The sequence below is a fragment of the Phyllobates terribilis genome, unplaced genomic scaffold, assembly GCF_046119375.1.
Source record: "Phyllobates terribilis strain yellow unplaced genomic scaffold, ASM4611937v1 Scaffold_2753__1_contigs__length_108794, whole genome shotgun sequence".
Lineage (NCBI taxonomy): Eukaryota > Metazoa > Chordata > Amphibia > Anura > Dendrobatidae > Phyllobates > Phyllobates terribilis.
Window position 1 is genome coordinate 7088 of NW_027365508.1, and position 17624 is coordinate 24711.

General features: G+C 45.0%; 1 long non-coding RNA gene across 1 annotated transcript in view; it reads right to left on the reverse strand.

Annotated features, from left to right (window-relative positions):
• Positions 1 to 3464: 3464 nt before the first annotated feature.
• LOC141247092 (uncharacterized) overlaps positions 3465 to 17624 on the reverse strand; it is a 57550-nt gene continuing 43390 nt past the window's right edge. The window contains exons 2-3 of the long non-coding RNA XR_012310602.1: positions 6205 to 6357; positions 3465 to 3541 (exon numbers count right to left, since the gene is read on the reverse strand). This is a non-coding gene — a long non-coding RNA (uncharacterized lncRNA). The remainder of the gene's footprint in view (positions 3542 to 6204; positions 6358 to 17624) is intronic.

Sequence of the window (17624 nt, forward strand, 5' to 3'; positions counted from 1 at the left end):
CTGTCCTCTTCTGTCCTCTTCTGTCCTCTTCTGTCCTCTTCTGTCCTCTTCTGTCCTCTTCTGTCCTCTTCTGTCCTCTTCTGTCCTCTTCTGTCCTCTTCTGTCCTCTTCTGTCCTCTTCTGTCCTCTTCTGTCCTCTTCTGTCCTCTTCTGTCCTCTTCTGTCCTCTTCTGTCCTCTTCTGTCCTCTTCTGTCCTCTTCTGTCCTCTTCTGTCCTCTTCTGTCCTCTTCTGTCCTCTTCTGTCCTCTTCTGTCCTCTTCTGTCCTCTTCTGTCCTCTTCTGTCCTCTTCTGTCCTCTTCTGTCCTCTTCTGTCCTCTTCTGTCCTCTTCTGTCCTCTTCTGTCCTCTTCTGTCCTCTTCTGTCCTCTTCTGTCCTCTTCTGTCCTCTTCTGTCCTCTTCTGTCCTCTTCTGTCCTCTTCTGTCCTCTTCTGTCCTCTTCTGTCCTCTTCTGTCCTCTTCTGTCCTCTTCTGTCCTCTTCTGTCCTCTTCTGTCCTCTTCTGTCCTCTTCTGTCCTCTTCTGTCCTCTTCTGTCCTCTTCTGTCCTCTTCTGTCCTCTTCTGTCCTCTTCTGTCCTCTTCTGTCCTCTTCTGTCCTCTTCTGTCCTCTTCTGTCCTCTTCTGTCCTCTTCTGTCCTCTTCTGTCCTCTTCTGTCCTCTTCTGTCCTCTTCTGTCCTCTTCTGTCCTCTTCTGTCCTCTTCTGTCCTCTTCTGTCCTCTTCTGTCCTCTTCTGTCCTCTTCTGTCCTCTTCTGTCCTCTTCTGTCCTCTTCTGTCCTCTTCTGTCCTCTTCTGTCCTCTTCTGTCCTCTTCTGTCCTCTTCTGTCCTCTTCTGTCCTCTTCTGTCCTCTTCTGTCCTCTTCTGTCCTCTTCTGTCCTCTTCTGTCCTCTTCTGTCCTCTTCTGTCCTCTTCTGTCCTCTTCTGTCCTCTTCTGTCCTCTTCTGTCCTCTTCTGTCCTCTTCTGTCCTCTTCTGTCCTCTTCTGTCCTCTTCTGTCCTCTTCTGTCCTCTTCTGTCCTCTTCTGTCCTCTTCTGTCCTCTTCTGTCCTCTTCTGTCCTCTTCTGTCCTCTTCTGTCCTCTTCTGTCCTCTTCTGTCCTCTTCTGTCCTCTTCTGTCCTCTTCTGTCCTCTTCTCAGGAAACGCAACCAGATATTAACAGCAATCCTCAACTGACAGAGCGCCACTACTGACCTCATCCCGCTAAGTAAAAGTGTTTTTCCTGTTTTACACAGAATGCAGACTACCGTGCAGCAACCTATACTCCTGAGGGGCCGCAGGAAACTGGAGTGAATAATGTCCTCCTCTTCCTTTGGATTACGCTTATGCCGTGTTCTCACTGGTGCTATTGGCTTCCATTGGAGATTTAAGCTTTTTGGTATTTTTGATGCTGTATAGTTAGTCACAAAGTTACCTGAGACGTAATAAATAGCATTAAAGCTGCAGTCATTTTTTTTATGTACACTGCTCAAAAAATAAAGGGAACACTTAAACAACAGCATATAACGCCAAGTAAATCAAACTTCTGTGAAATCAAACTGTCCACTTAGGAACCAACACTGATTGACAATCAATTTCACATGCTGTTGTACAAATGGAATAGACAATAGATGGAAATTATTGGCAATTATCAAGACACCCTCAATAAAGGAGTAGTTCTGCAGGTGGGGACCACAGACCACATCTCAGTACCAGTGCTTTCTGGCTGATGTTTTGGTCACTTTTCAATGTTGGTTGTGCTTTCACACTCGTGGTAGCATGGGACGGACTCTACAACCCACAGAAGATGCTCAGGTAGTGCAGCTCATCCAGGATGGCTCATCAGTGAGAGCTGCGGCAACGAGGTTTGCTGTGTCTCAGCGTAGTGTCCAGAGGCTGGAGACGCTACCAGGAGACAGGCCAGTACACCAGGAGACATGGAGGGGGCCGTAGGAGGGCAACAACCAGCAGCAGGACCGCTACCTCCGCCTTTGTGCAAGGAGGAACAGGAGGAGCACTGCCAGAGCCCTGCAAAATGACCTCCTGCAGGCCACAAATGATCCTCCTTAAGACTGTCAGAAGGAGCTCACTGATAGATTCTCAGTTAGCTAATTTTGCAGCCAGGAATAGACAGTGCAGCACAGATGCTACAGAAGGCAACATTTTCAATGAAACTCAATTACAGAAATCAATTTTAGCCCCAAATACTTGCATTAAAGTAAAAAAAACAAATGACCCCAAATCTGGACAACCGCTTTAACTCCTTACCAACATCTGCCATACATGTATGGTATAAGTCAGTAGCGGGTGTATGGAGCAGAGTCAGCTCGCCCCGTACATGGCAGATAATGGCTGTGACAAACAACCAGGACCTGCCTCTAAGAGCTGCGAGTGGAGCGAAGATCTGCCCACCGCTGTTAACCTGTTCAGTGCTGCTGTCAATCTCTAACAGCAGCATTAACAGCGCGCCGACATTGGGACGCATCGTTGCATGCGCCCACCGGCGCTCCTGTGACGCGATCACAGGGCGCCGATGGACTGCTATGACATCCGGGGGTCTGCTGAAGCCTCCGTGCCTGTCATCATAAAGCTTCATTTGGGCTGTAAAGAAGACCGTGATTTTGCTATATGGAGCATTACTGTGGTATCGCTGTATATAGCACAAGCAATCAGATAATGTATACAAATGCAGTGAAAATATATAAAAAAAAAAAAAAGTTTAAAATATTAAAACCCCACACGTTCAACTCACCTCCCACTAAAAATAAAGATAATAAAAATATACACATTTGTGGTATGGTCTCTTTCAGAGAAATACAATCTATCCAAATATAAAAAACAAATGATCAGTGAACACAGAAAAAAATTCAAAAAGCCAAAATTGCATTTTTTTCGTTCGCCACAATACTACAGAAAATCCTGTAAGAAGCGATGACCATGTCATATGTGTCCCAAAATGTTATCAATAAAGTCCTCTTGCCCTTCAAAAAATAAGCCCCCACACAGCTCCATCAACCCGAAAAACGAAAATGTTACGGGTCTCAGAAAAAATGGTGACACCATAAAAAAAAGTTTTTTTCTTTTGCCAAAACTATTGGAGAAGTTTGGTCTTGCTGTGATCACACTGAGGAGTAGGATCCTATCACCAGGTCATTTTTACCACACTATGTACGCCGTTAAAACCCTTCCCAGAAAAACAGTGTCAGGCTTTTTTTTTCCTCGCACTTTTACTGCACTTGGACTTTTTTCCCGTTTTCTAGTACTATGTGGTAAATGAATGGTGTGATTTATAAGTACCGCTCATCCTGCAAAATAACAAGACCTCACACTATGTGGACAGACAAGAAAAAGTTATAGCCCTTGGAAAAAGCCAAGGAAAAAACAGAAAAAAAACATCAATTGGTTCTGTTGGGAAGGGGTAAAGCTGAAGAAACGCATGTAACAGCAGAATATGGAGGAAGGTGAGATATCACAGGCTGGTGGATACTACCTGCTCCATCGCTGGCAGAGTAACCCATCCCCATGGAGGCCGCTGAGATCTTCTCTTGTAGAAACGGATCCAAAATCTATAAAACATGGGGAACAGTCAGCAGAGGGTTTGGTGATTGGCTCATATTGACAATATACCCAGGGGCATTACTGGGCACAGGGAAGATTGGGAATGAATAGGATTGGCTGTTAGATATGTGATCTCTTCAATTAAAGGGGATGTCTAGTTGGAACAAGTTCTCACTGATCTCTGGATAGGTGATGACTCTTAGATCGGTGGGTTTGGCCGCTATGACCCAATCAGCAGAACAGCACTTATAGATAGAAGTGAGCGAAGTGCAAATGTTCAACCGCCAGTCCGTTCATTCTCTATGGGGGGCGCTGTACTCCGCTTTCTCCTGCATAGAGAATGAATGGAGCGGTGGTCCGGGGAGGGTCTAGCAGGGATTAGTTGGGTTCCCAGCAGATCTAGAAGTTGTCACTTATCATGTGTTGGGGAATAATGACTTCTCCTCTGATAAATGTGCTGATTCCTGTCAGTTGTGGTCGCTGAGTGCGTGTGATGGGATGTGGCTCCGTCCGTTATATTATATCACGTCTTATACCTATAATCTCGCTGATCGCAGGTGTCTGTCTTCACACTCAGATGAGATGGAACAAACTGACCATATAGAACTTTTTTTTTTTTTCTTCAAATTCAAACCGAGCAATCCTATTGGCTGAGTATGAATGCAGTTACCATGGTGACAGAAGTAGCTGCAGATTTAAAGGGACAAGATACTAATATTGTACTAAAGTGTATTTTATTATATAGTTCACATAACTGACTGGGTACACCTTGGTGCTGGTGGGATGGCTTTTTTTTTTTTTAATCAAAAACCATGTTTACTAAGTACCCTATATTATATATATTTCCTATTGCTTTTTACTTACTTATAGCAGGGTATATGTTCATATTGTTTCTATCCTAAGTTTGTCTATTTTCTAATAGATGGGTAAACTTCTTCCTCGCCTTTGAAGCACAGCTTTCAATTATTCCTATTGTAAACGAGGTAAAAAGCTTCGAGCCGAGCACGATCAGACTCCTTCAGTCCCGCAGCAGGTAAATCTGTGAACATCGCCGGCACTCCTGCTGTTCCTAGTACCGATCCCTCTGAGCGGCTGTGCAGTAATGAAGGCTGGATTCACCCCAAACTTGCTCGTCTTTTTTTTCGATTTCCAGTTCTGGTAATTAGTGATACACATGTGTATATCCAGTGGTCAACTCAAAACCTGTGTATGGAAAATTAATTGTTTGCTGTATGCATCTCATTTGTAGGATGCACACTATTCATTTCAATATGGAGCGGAGTAGGAGGAGACTTTCATTGCTGTCGCCCTTTACTTCCTCCCTGCTGATAGGAAATGCCATGCTGTTTGCTTGTGTCCTGTGATTACAGCAGCCTGCAACAGTTTTCAGCGTGCACTCCCCGGCTCAGGCATCAAGCAGTAAATGATAACATTAAAACGCTGCTACCCCTTTGTTAGTCACTTTTTTATCTTCTTCCCCTTCTACGAATGCTATAGTCCGTTATTCTAGAACTGCTCTGAAAATGGTTCTCTCTGGAGTGTTGGGATTTGGGTTTAGGGTGGGTTATGGGAATTGAAGTTCAGATACTTTGTTCATATTTTTACTATGGAATTACTATGTCATGTATGTTATTATTGGAGTTTTTCAATAAAAATGATTTGATTAAAATAAATATGAAATTAAAATTCCTCTGTTCTTGATAAAGCATAGGATTTTTACTAAGAGGTAAATTGCACGTTCCTTGTTTTCCGGGCACTTACTTTACATTTTTGCTAGTTTTGTACGATTACACAATCCCTTTTATAGGCCAGAGCCAGTTGTACATCTCTCCCTAAACTCTTGTTCACACTATATTTTATGCCAGTTTTCTTATATGGTTTCTAGATGTTGTCCAGCTTTGATAAATAATTAGTATTTATACTTTTGCTTTTAGATAGACTTGAAGAATGCAGATCCGGAAAGGGTGGAGAAACAAATTGAGAAGATGTTTGACGTTCCCGCTAGTGACTGTATCCGGGTACGATGCGCTCCAGATCAAAATCATTCCTGTAGGCAAATTTAACTCCGCTGTCTGTACCTTGTCTTTTTATTTTTTTCTACAAAATGTGGCTGGAAAAGGGGCAATGTAGCGAGGAATTTACATCAATTTTTGGTGTTAAAAAAAAAAAAAAAAACCTTTTGTGACGCATCATTTTTGCGCAAAAATGTGCAGCTTCCGATTTTACAACACTCTTGCAACTTTTAGAAATTGGGCTTGGTAAGCTACACAGGTCTAAGAACGACGGGTGACGTTAAAAGTGGATAAAGATACACGGTGGCTCAGGGGTTAGCATTGTTGTTTTGCAGCACTGGGATCCTGGGTTCAAATCCCACCAAGGACGACATCTGCAAGAAGTTTGTATGTTCTCCCTGTGTTTGCGTGGGTTTCCTCCGGGTTCTCCGGTTTTCTCCCACACTCCAAAGACATACTGATAGGGAATGTAGATTGTGAGCCCCGATGGGGGCAGTGATGATAATGTCTGTAAAGTGCTGTGAAATTAATGACGCTATATAAGTGAGTAAAATAAATAAAGATAGATGGAAGTGCTACATAAACATTTATCAAACATCGTGCAACACTTTGATACATTTGGCACAAATAATGGTAACACAACCACAAGCAAAACTGACCTGAGAAAGTCCCTTTATGATACATTTTTCAGAAAGAATTTGAAAGATTTAAAGCGTTAGAAATGAAGAAGATTATCCAATATCCCAGAAAAAGGAAAAGTCTCCAGATGTCTTTATGCCGGATGCCGGTCTGTGTCCATACCTAAAGAAGAGCTGCCAAAAGAATGGGAAAGGAATCCTTTAGTAAACATAAATATCCATTGGGGTTTTAGGTGTTAAAAAAATGATCATATGAAAGATTTTGTGATCTGTGGTTACATGATTGTAATAACAACATTAAAGCCCCATTCAGATGTACAGGTTTTATCCATGAGAAACTGAGCAGAATGATATATAGGTTTGTGGGAGAAGATTCAGTATAAATTGTAATTTATTCATTAGATTTGAGAGTCTTCAGTGGTTGATACCTTTAATGGCTAACTGAAAAGATGGTAACAAATTGCAAGCTTTCCAGACTACTCCGGCTTCTTCATCAGGCAGACCTGAGACCTGAGTAGTCTGGAAAGCCTGCAATTTGTTACCTTTTAATGGCTAATGGAAAAGATGGTATCAACCACTGAGGACTCTCAAATCTAAATACTCTTCTATCTACTGGCTAATACGGTACAAAGATAGATATTTTTCCTGTATCAATTTATTCAGTGGAATCCTGCTGTTTGTACAGATGAGTCCAGTGGGCGGTCCTACTAATGATTGACAGCTATCTTTGCCTGCATGGTCATACAGGGAACTGTCAATCACTTAGTAGGACCGCCCACTGGACTAATGTACATACGGTAGGACTTTCACTGCATAAAATGCCAGTTTTGCTGACTCTCTTCCCACAGATATGTCTATCAGTCTGATCAACTTCTCTGCTCTACAACACCCCCCTACAGATCTTATACCATTTCAGCATGACAGGTTCCTTTAATCACCTGCAGATGACATAAGTAGCCATGTTCTGTGTGGCTTACGGAGGGGCTTGATTGCTTGTCAGCTTCAAACAGGTTTCATTTCTTCTGATTCGTTGTAGCCGAGTTCTAAACTGTATTAAGAAATTCATTTCTCTGTTTATTTCTATTAGATGTCGGGGAAGCTTGGAACAAATGTGGAAAGTGTTCTTCAAGAAGTTGTCAGGAGGCTTCCACCGTGAGTACGGACTAATGCGGCTCTATCCATCTTCTCTTTATTAAAGGGAACCTGTCACCTTGGAAAATGCTATGTACCTGCAGGTATAGGGTTAATCTGCAGATAAATATTGTTACAATGCTGCCCGGCCGCCTTATTGATAGTCTAGGTACCGGGAGAAAATTAACTTCTTTCCTCCCTGCAGCCGCCGGCCTTCACTCATCGTTGTGCACGGAGCGGCTACAGTCTTGGATCACAGCACCGCTCGCTATATCAGGGGCGACGGCTGTAAACCCGGCCCGGATTTTGATTGACAGCTTGCTCTGCACAGATGCGCTGCAGAACCACTTAGAATCTGAGTGAAGGAGTAGTATGTTCACAGATAGAGAATATGGCTCATCCACGTGCAGATCTGCTCCACGTCCGATTACATATTTGTGGGAGAAACCCTAGTGGCAGCCTCATATTTCTGACATGGATCCTCTAGTGCTATTTGTGAAACTGCGGCTCCCAGCATAACTTGATGAGAGACCGTCAGTCTGCTGGGACCTGTAGTTTCACTACAGCAGGAGTGTCACAAGCTGCGGACCTCCGCTCACTCCAGCACTGGTCGGCATTTTCAGCACGTGAACGTACGCTATGCTTTCTGGAGACACAAGGGTGTAGATAATTTTATCAAACCCTTGACTGTATGTTTGCTGAACCCTAAGTGGATTATATTGTTCCCACAGTTTCAGTTTTGGGGAATTTAAAGGGTTCTGGCCACTGATTTTCCTTAAAGGGGATCAGTATCCCTGTATGTCTTTGTATATACTTGATAAAGACCTATAACAGGTCGAAACGTTATGTGATGGCGGAATAAACTTTGTCTTTTGGAATTCATCACTCTGGACTGAACGCGGTTTACTTACCTTTATCCCCCTTAACAGGATGTCTTATTTTTGTGTTTTAGTCCCAAGATTGAAAAGGGCAGCCCTCTTAAAGCCCTGCTGTTTGACTCCACGTTTGATCACTACAGAGGCGTCGTAGCAGCATCGCCCTGTGTGGAGGTGACGTGTGTAAAGGCAATAAAATCGTGTCTGCCCACTCTGGCAAGTGCTATGAAGTCAATGAGGTTGGCATACTGACCCCAGAGGAAGTGCCAGCCGAAAAACTAAGTTTTTTTTTAATAATTTTATTAGCCTTTCCCTCTGTCTTCACCAATCAGCCCTCTGTATTGATGATCAGATCAAAGATCTAGACAGGGATTGTCTCACGCTGCATCTCCTTCCTGATTGTATCACTGAGAAGACAGAAGCTGCCCCATCCCATTCTCCAAGAAATGCAGAACCCAATGCATCTGCTGTCCGTGATCCGCTTATTGTCAGAGGACATCATTAGGGACTGCATTTTCTCATTGCTTAAGAAATTGTTGGGGGATCCAGCTAATTGCTGAATAATAAAAGTGCAGCATCGCTCCATTTAAAGCAGTGTTTCCCAAACTCCAGTCCTCATGGCACCCAACAGGTCAGGTTTTCAGGATTTCCTCAGTATTACACATGTGATGAAAGTATCATCAAGGAATCATGAATTCTCTCACCTGTGCAATACTGTGGAAATCCTGAAGACATGACCTGTGGGGGGCCGTGAGGACTGGAGTTTAGGAAACACTGATTTTAAAGGGACTGTCAGCACAGAATGACTGTTGAAGCCAAGTACAAGCGCTCCGTGGATCACGGCGTGGGCCAATCCTTTATATACTCCTTCCCACCTGCTTGTTTCACCTCTGTCTCCTTCCTTCTCTGGTTCTATGAAGCCAGAGCTGTCAATCAAAGAAGAGGAGGGTGTGGATAGAGGGCAAACAAGCAGGTGGGAAGGTGTATATAAATGATTGGCCCCGTCATGAAGCACCGAGAGTTGGGACTTAGTTTAAACAGTCATTCTGTGCTGACAGTCCCTTTAGGTGAACGAGATCCAGATGCAGCTCATTTCACCGCGTAAGGCTGTGTGCCCACTATGCGTTTTTTAAGCGTTTCCGCAGCGGCAATTCCGCCGCAGGAACGCTTAAATGCTTGGTAGAAGGTCTGCAATGTTCCTCAATGATAATCCGCATGTGCTGTGCACATGCTGCGGAGATTTCCGCTGCGGATTATCATTGCGGAAAAATCCGCAGCACTACCAATTATTTTGCGTAAGCGCGGCGTTTTTGCCGCCATTGACTTGCATTGAATCGCTTAATATCCGCATGACTACATGTACACATGCGGATATTAAGCGATTCTATGTGCGGATGGTACCCGGGTCTGGAGAAGAGGAGACTCTCCTCCAGCCCCGGGTACCATAGTACCTGTTAAAAAACAAAGAATTTAAAATAAAAAATAAACCTTATACTCACCTTCTGATGGCCCCCGGTCTCCTTAGTGATGCGTTCTGGCTCCCCGGCGGCTCGCGATGGTCTAAAAGGACCTTTCATGACGTCATTTAGTCATGTGACGGGTCGCATCGGATAAGGAGACCGGGGGGCATTGGAAGGTGAGTATAATGTTTTTTTACATTTTTTTACCATTTTTATTCTTTTTTTTAACTAACTTGGTCACACTATATAAAATCCATGCCGGTTGCATGGATTTATATAGTGTGACCAAGTTGTCAAGCACTTTTCCATGTGATGCTAAAATCGCTTGGAAAGCGCTTGACAACCCGCATGCGAAATCGCATGTGCAAAACGCGTGACAAACGCTTGTCCCTGGCTGAAAAAAACGCATGTGAAATCCGCATGCCAGGGAGATACAGAAACATTCAGGAAAAAACCGGAGCATTTCTGCATCGTAGGCACATAGCCTTAGAGTGCCGCTGTGCAGGCAAAGACTGCATCCCCCTCTTTCTGAGAATCAGTGGGGCTTGAAGGGGTACGGCCCCCCATCAGTTATAAAGCCATGTCATATCATCAATCATATGAGTGTTATGAGGCAATGGCGTTGTCTTGACAGCCAAGGATCCTACTGAAGGCCTCCATGTCTTCCATGATTGTACAACTATGAAGCCCGTCCCATAACTGGGATTAATAGGAGATTGGTCATTTTACTCTACACTGTAGCGGTAAAGCGATTGGATGTTTTCGGTGACCTGAGCCTGCAAAGTTAAATTCTCCCGTTACATCATTTTTGGCTTCACCACATCTGTTCGTGTTAAAACTAAAAAAAATATCTTATAGAAATCCTATCGAGTGGATGATGGAATGAAAAAGAAAAAAAAAGATGAAGCGGCAGAATCTCTGGAGTTTATTTTGTTCACTTTGCCTCACCAAGAAAAGTAATAAAAAGATCAGAAAATATTTATAAAAACTACAGCTCTAACTGCAAAAAAAGTCCAGATACAACGAATCTACTGGAAAAAAAGCCCAGATACAACGAATCTACTGGGAAAAAAGCCCAGATACAACGAATCTACTGGAAAAAAGCCCAGATACAACGAATCTACTGGAAAAAAGCCCAGATACAACGAATCTACTGGAAAAAAAGCCCAGATACAACGAATCTACTGGAAAAAAAGCCCAGATACAACGAATCTACTGGGAAAAAAGCCCAGATACAACGAATCTACTGGAAAAAAAGCCCAGATACAACGAATCTACTGGAAAAAAGCCCAGATACAACGAATCTACTGGGAAAAAAGCCCAGATACAACGAATCTACTGGGAAAAAAGCCCAGATACAACGAATCTACTGGAAAAAAGCCCAGATACAACGAATCTACTGGGAAAAAAGCCCAGATACAACGAATCTACTGGGAAAAAAGCCCAGATACAACGAATCTACTGGGAAAAAAGCCCAGATACAACGAATCTACTGGGAAAAAAGCCCAGATACAACGAATCTACTGGGAAAAAAGCCCAGATACAACGAATCTACTGGGAAAAAAGCCCAGATACAACGAATCTACTGGGAAAAAAGCCCAGATACAACGAATCTACTGGGAAAAAAGCCCAGATACAACGAATCTACTGGGAAAAAAGCCCAGATACAACGAATCTACTGGGAAAAAAGCCCAGATACAACGAATCTACTGGGAAAAAAGCCCAGATACAACGAATCTACTGGGAAAAAAGCCCAGATACAACGAATCTACTGGAAAAAAAAGCCCAGATACAACGAATCTACTGGAAAAAAAAGCCCAGATACAACGAATCTACTGGAAAAAAAAGCCCAGATACAACGAATCTACTGGAAAAAAAAGCCCAGATACAACGAATCTACTGGAAAAAAAAGCCCAGATACAACGAATCTACTGGAAAAAAAAGCCCAGATACAACGAATCTACTGGGAAAAAAGCCCAGATACAACGAATCTACTGGGAAAAAAGCCCAGATACAACGAATCTACTGGGAAAAAAGCCCAGATACAACGAATCTACTGGAAAAAAAAGCCCAGATACAACGAATCTACTGGGAAAAAAGTTTTATAGCTTTTAGAAGGCAAGGATAAAAAACAATTGTAAAAGTGAAGATTATCCCACATGCACTTTGTCACCCAAGGATCTGCATAAACTGCAGCCGGCCCATCTCAGCACCACTTCTTTTGTTTGTGCTTTTTCCTTATTGCTTTCTGTGTCTTTTTAAAAGGGTTTTTCCATCATTTTTTTAAAGTAATTTTTTCCGATATCCAAAGCATTTAAAATTGTGTGCGACCCTGTGCAGGATATAATAGAGCGACATTTTATCACACTAGGAATATTCTTATAGTGCCACTAGATGGCGCTCTAATCCTGCATGCAGTAGTGATGCTCCTCGGTGCTGCTTTCTATGAATATACATGGATGTTTGGTGCCCAGGAGAGTGCAGAGCTGAAAGGGGAATCTGTTATTAAAGCAAATAAAATGCCAATATTGTGTTATGGAAAGTTCTGCAAATTAAAATACAATTTTGTGTTTTTATTGCCATTCAATACAAATCTCTTGTGGCCGCATGATGGTTCTCAGCTGGTTACAGTGCGATTAGCAGAGCTCTCTGATGTGGTATTTAGGCTCTGGGAAGTTATAACATATATGTTGATAGATCCAAAATAGTTTTACATCCAAAATTCAGTGCTGACTAATCTCACAGCATTTCTGACTTAAATGAATGTAACTAGATGAAATACTATTTTTGCTGCATGCAGCCACCACCAGGGGGAGCTGTTGACATGTGATTATGTACAGCTAGTATTGGACCCAACCGCAGCAGTAGAAGTCTGTCTCCAGTGAGCGCCCTCTAGTGCCAGCTGTATATAGCTGTAGTGAACTCATGCAGTGCTGGGTCTCAGAGCCGTTGCTACCTTCTTTTATGGCTGATTTGTACCTGATATTCAATGTAGAATTTGATGAATCTGCACTAATTGTGAATATATATTACTCTCATTGTTTCTAAGATATGCTGGGCAAGTAGGTTATCTAATCGCTGGGATGAAGGACGCACAGGAAGCACAAATAGGAGACACTCTGCATTTACTGAAGCAGCCAGTGGCTCTGCCCGGCTTTAAGCCTGCGAAACCCATGGTGTTTGCAGGTGAGTTGAACCCTAATACAAATTAAATGGTCCCTGTACTTGATCTCATTCAATAGATAATGTGCAAAATCCCTTTATAAAGTTCAATTAAGTTGGAGTTACTTTTCAGGGGTTAGATAGCCTAAAAGTGTCGGCCGGTAGGGTCTCCCTTCTGTCTAAGTGTAATTTGTCTCTAGCAGCAGAAACCCCCCTATATGGATTGCCGGAAGTGGGGCTTGGCCTTCGACTCTCTGCTCCTGCCTGTCAAACTGTATATGCAGGCTTAACAGAGATTCAGTCTTTCAGTTACTTGTAGGCATCTCATTAAGCAATGTCGGAAGCAATACGTGATGAGTAATGAGAGAAAGGATGTCCCAGGACCTATAGTGCTGACAGAATGCTGTCAGAGGAATCGTCCACTCCAAAAGAGTGGATGGCAAGTTACAGAGCATGTGTATTGGTACTGTTCCAGGACATACTGTTTTATCTACAGTCCATTTAGAATCAAAACTCTGTTCTACATAATATTGTACATGGAACAGAGTATTATGCCAATGTAACTGCAACACGCATCGAAGTCAAAATCTCTGCAGAATTACACCTATAGCCCCCTCAGACTATGCAAAACACCAATTGAGCTTTAACAACTTCAGCTCAAGTGCTCAAAAACTGTAACGGGGTCGGAAAGCTATTGTACAGTATACAGTATATATTTTATTAGCGTAATATTAAAACCTGTATTACAAGAGCACTTAGTTCAAGATTCAGCCTCCAGATGGCGTGACATCAGAGATTAGACACATCTGCAAGAGCGTCCTCAACAATGAATATATAGTCAATCACAGGGACTAGACGTGTAATGTATCAGTACAACAGTATAACGAGTGTTGTGTAGAGATGAGCGAACCCGAACTGTAAAGTTTGGGGTTCATACCGGACACCTAGTGTCCAATGCTGAACTCCGAACACTGACAAGTCCGTTTTAAGAGTGAGAGACCTCCTAGCCCTTACTACGACCATTTTACAGCATCAAAGTTTGTGTCTCTATTGACTTCTATGGGGTTTGGATTCAAGTTCTGGTACCCGAACCGAACTTTGGACTAAAGTTTGGTCGAAACCGAACATCCACGGGGTTCGCTCATCCCTAGTGTAGTGTAAATTCTACATATTTTGCGCCTGAGTACCAGTAATGAGGAGATCCTTACCCATTATGTACCTGCCACTCTCCTAAACACGCGTTTCACTTTTTTAGCTTCTTCAGAGGGACACAGAGTATACCAAACACTGCCCCCCGGGCACCAGATGTACCCCACTGTATCAATTCCTTTAAGGCTAAAGTTACAGCTATAGAATAGATTGACCTTGACAATTCAAGTGCTTTCTTGTGGGAAGTATGTGCACCTCCCGATCATTTCAGTGGAGAGCGACCATTCCCAGCCACCTCTATTGAGAATCCATGACCGACACAGGCGCTGTACCCTCGCCTGTCACACTTTAGTAATCCTACTAATTCCTTGTAACAGCCAGGAACGCCTCCATGATTGGATTAGGAACGGTGATCACAGAGTAGATAAATGCCAGAGAACCTTTATTCTGCAGCCGCATCTTTCATCCCATTAGACTCGGCCTATTTTACCGAAGCCGAGATAATTGAGGAGAGATGTAAGGAAGGAACCTCACGATCCTCCAGGACTAGTCAGCTCAGAGCCGTGACGTGTGGACAAGGTTTTTCTACATTGTGGGGTTGGTAATGACACGCCACCGTGACACATAATGCATGGACTGTCTCCTCTCATTTGTTCTTTGAAGCTTGTTTTCCTCGTGAGTGATGCTCGGCGCATGAGAAAAGCCCAAACAATTAACATCAAATGGGTTTTCTGCGATTTGTAAAATCCTGTGCCCCGCTGATCCCCCGCTGCGGCTCCCCACAGGTGGATTATAATGAGGGCAATCCGGGCTACCGCCCGGGGCCTCGGGTCTCTATGGCCGGATTGCCCTCATTATATGTGCAGCCCCGCGGCACATACCGGCAGACAGTGGCAGGGGGGGCCCCGGACCACTCCCCCAGCAGCGGTGCACAGCCGCTGCTTCTTCAGCCGGGCCAGCACTGCAGCAGTTAACTTCCCTGTGCTGGCCCGGCCGCGTCACTGCTAGGAGACACGGCCCTGTGCGCGGCCGTGTCTCCTAGCTGTGACGTCACGCAGTGCGCGCCCGGCCTGCACTGCTACTTACCACCGGAGAGGAGCAGGAGCCAGGAGGACTGGAGCCAAGCCGGGGGATGGTGAGTGTGTGTGTGTGTGTGTGTGTGTGTGTGTGTGTGTGAGTCTGTCTGTGTGTATGTGTATGTATGTATGTGTGTGCAGGCAGATATCATTGTGTGATGTCGGTTTATATGTATTTTTGTGTTTCAAATGTGTTTATGCGTGTATGTATATGTCTGTATATGTTTGTGTGTGTGCGTGACTGCGTGCGGCCTCCTGCTGAGTATAGATGGTGCCGTGTGGCCTCCTGCTGTCTCTGGGGGGGGCGCCGTGCTGCCTCATGCTGTGTATAGATGGCTCCGTGCGGCCTCCCGCTGTGTATAGATGGCACCGTGTGGCCTCCTGCTGTCTCTGGGAGGGGGCGCCGTGCGGCCTCCCGCTGTGTATAGATGGCTCCGTGCGGCCTCCTGCTGTGTATAGGTGGCGCCGTGCGGCCTCCCGCTGTGTATAGATGGCACCGTGCGGCCTCCCACTGTGTATAGATGGCACCGTGTGGCTTCCCGCTGTGTATAGATGGCACCGTGCGGCCTCCCGCTGTGTATAGATGGCTACGTGCGGCTTCCCGCTGTGTATAGATGGCTACGTGCGGCTCCTGCCGTGTATAGATGGCTCTGTGCTGCCTCACGCTGTGTATAGATGGCTCCGTGCTGCCTCACGCTGTGTATAGATGGCTCCGTGCTGCCTCACGCTGTGTATAGATGGCTCCGTGCGGCCTCCCGCTGTGTATAGATGGCACCGTGTGGCCTCCCGCTGTGTATAGATGGCACCGTGTGGCTCCCTGCTGTGTATAGATGGCACCGTGCGGCTCCCTGCTGTGTATAGATGGCACCGTACGGCCTCCTGCTGTGTATAGATGGCACCGTGCGGCCTCCTGCTGTGTATAGATGGCACCGTGCGGCCTCCTGCTGTGTATAGATGGCACCGTGCGGCCTCCTGCTGTGTATAGATGGCACCGTGCGGCCTCCTGCTGTGTATAGATGGCACCGTGCGGCCTCCTGCTGTGTATAGATGGCACCGTGCGGCCTCCTGCTGTGTATAGATGGCACCGTGCGGCTCCCTGCTGTGTATAGATAGCTACGTGCGGCCTCCCGCTGTGTATAGATGGCTACGTGCGGCCTCCCGCTGTGTATAGATGGCTACGTGCGGCCTCCCACTGTGTATAGATGGCACTGTGCGGCTCCCTGCTGTGTATAGATAGCTACGTGCGGCCTCCCGCTGTGTCTAGATGGCTACGTGTGGCCTCCCGCTGTGTATAGATGGCTACATGCAGCCTCCCGTTGTGTATAAATGGCTACGTGTGGCCTCCCGCTGTGTATAGATGGCTACGTGCGGCCTCCTGCTGTGTATAGATGGCTACGTGCGGCCTCCCGCTGTGTATAGATGGCTACGTGTGGCCTCCCGCTGTGTATAGATGGCTACGTGTGGCCTCCCGCTGTGTATAGATGGCTACGTGCGGCCTCCCGCTGTGTATAGATGGCGCAGTGCGGCCTCCTGCTGTGTATAGATGGTTACGTGTGCTTAATATTGAGTCATAAAATTACCTGCCAGGGACATGCGGATGTGAAGCGTTCTTCACATGCATTTCCGCATGCGGGTTGACAAGCGCTTTCCAAGCGATTTTAGCATCACTTGGAAAGTACTTGACAACTTGGTCACACTATATAAATCCATGCAACCGGCATGGATTTATATAGTGTGACCGTAAAAGAATGGTAAAAAATAAATATATAATTACCTTCTGATGGCCTGCCGACGTCAGCGGTCGCGTGACCCGTCACATGACTAAATGACGTCACGGCAGGTCCTTTTCAGACCATCGTGAGCTGCCGGCAAGCCAGGACGCATCGGATAAAGACACCGGGGGCCATCAGAAGGTAAGTATAATATTTTATATTTTATTTTATTCTTTTTTTACAGGTTCTATGGTACCCGGGTCCGGAGGAGAGTCTCCTTTTCTCCAAACCCGGGTACCATCCGCACATTGAAGCGCATGGAATCTGCATGTACAGATCCAGTGATGCGGATTCCATGTGTTCTAATGCAAGTCAATGGCGGCGAAAGCGCCACGCTTCCGCAAAATAATTGTTATTGCTGCGGATTTTTCCGCAATGATAATCCGCAGCGGAAATTTCCGCAGCATGTGCACAGCACATGCGGATTATCATTGGGGAACATGGCAGACCTTCTACCAAGCGTTTTTTAAGCGTTTCTGCAGAGGAATTGCCGCTGCGGAAAAGCTTAAAAAACGCGTAGTGGGCACACAGCATAAAAAAAATTATTATAATTAATATTGTGACAAATTAATTTCACGTGAACTATCACATGATCTATCACAGGGGATCATGTGACATGTCATACATACAGGTATGTGTGCATGTGTGTGTGTGTGGGGGGGGGAAGGGCCGCGCCTTCTAAACTGCCCGGGGCACTTGCTACTCTTAATCCACCCCTGCGGCTCCCCCACACCCACCACCATGCGGCCATACAATAATATAGTATTCGGACTATAAGACGCACCCCCCACTTTCCTCCAAAATTTTGGAGGAAAA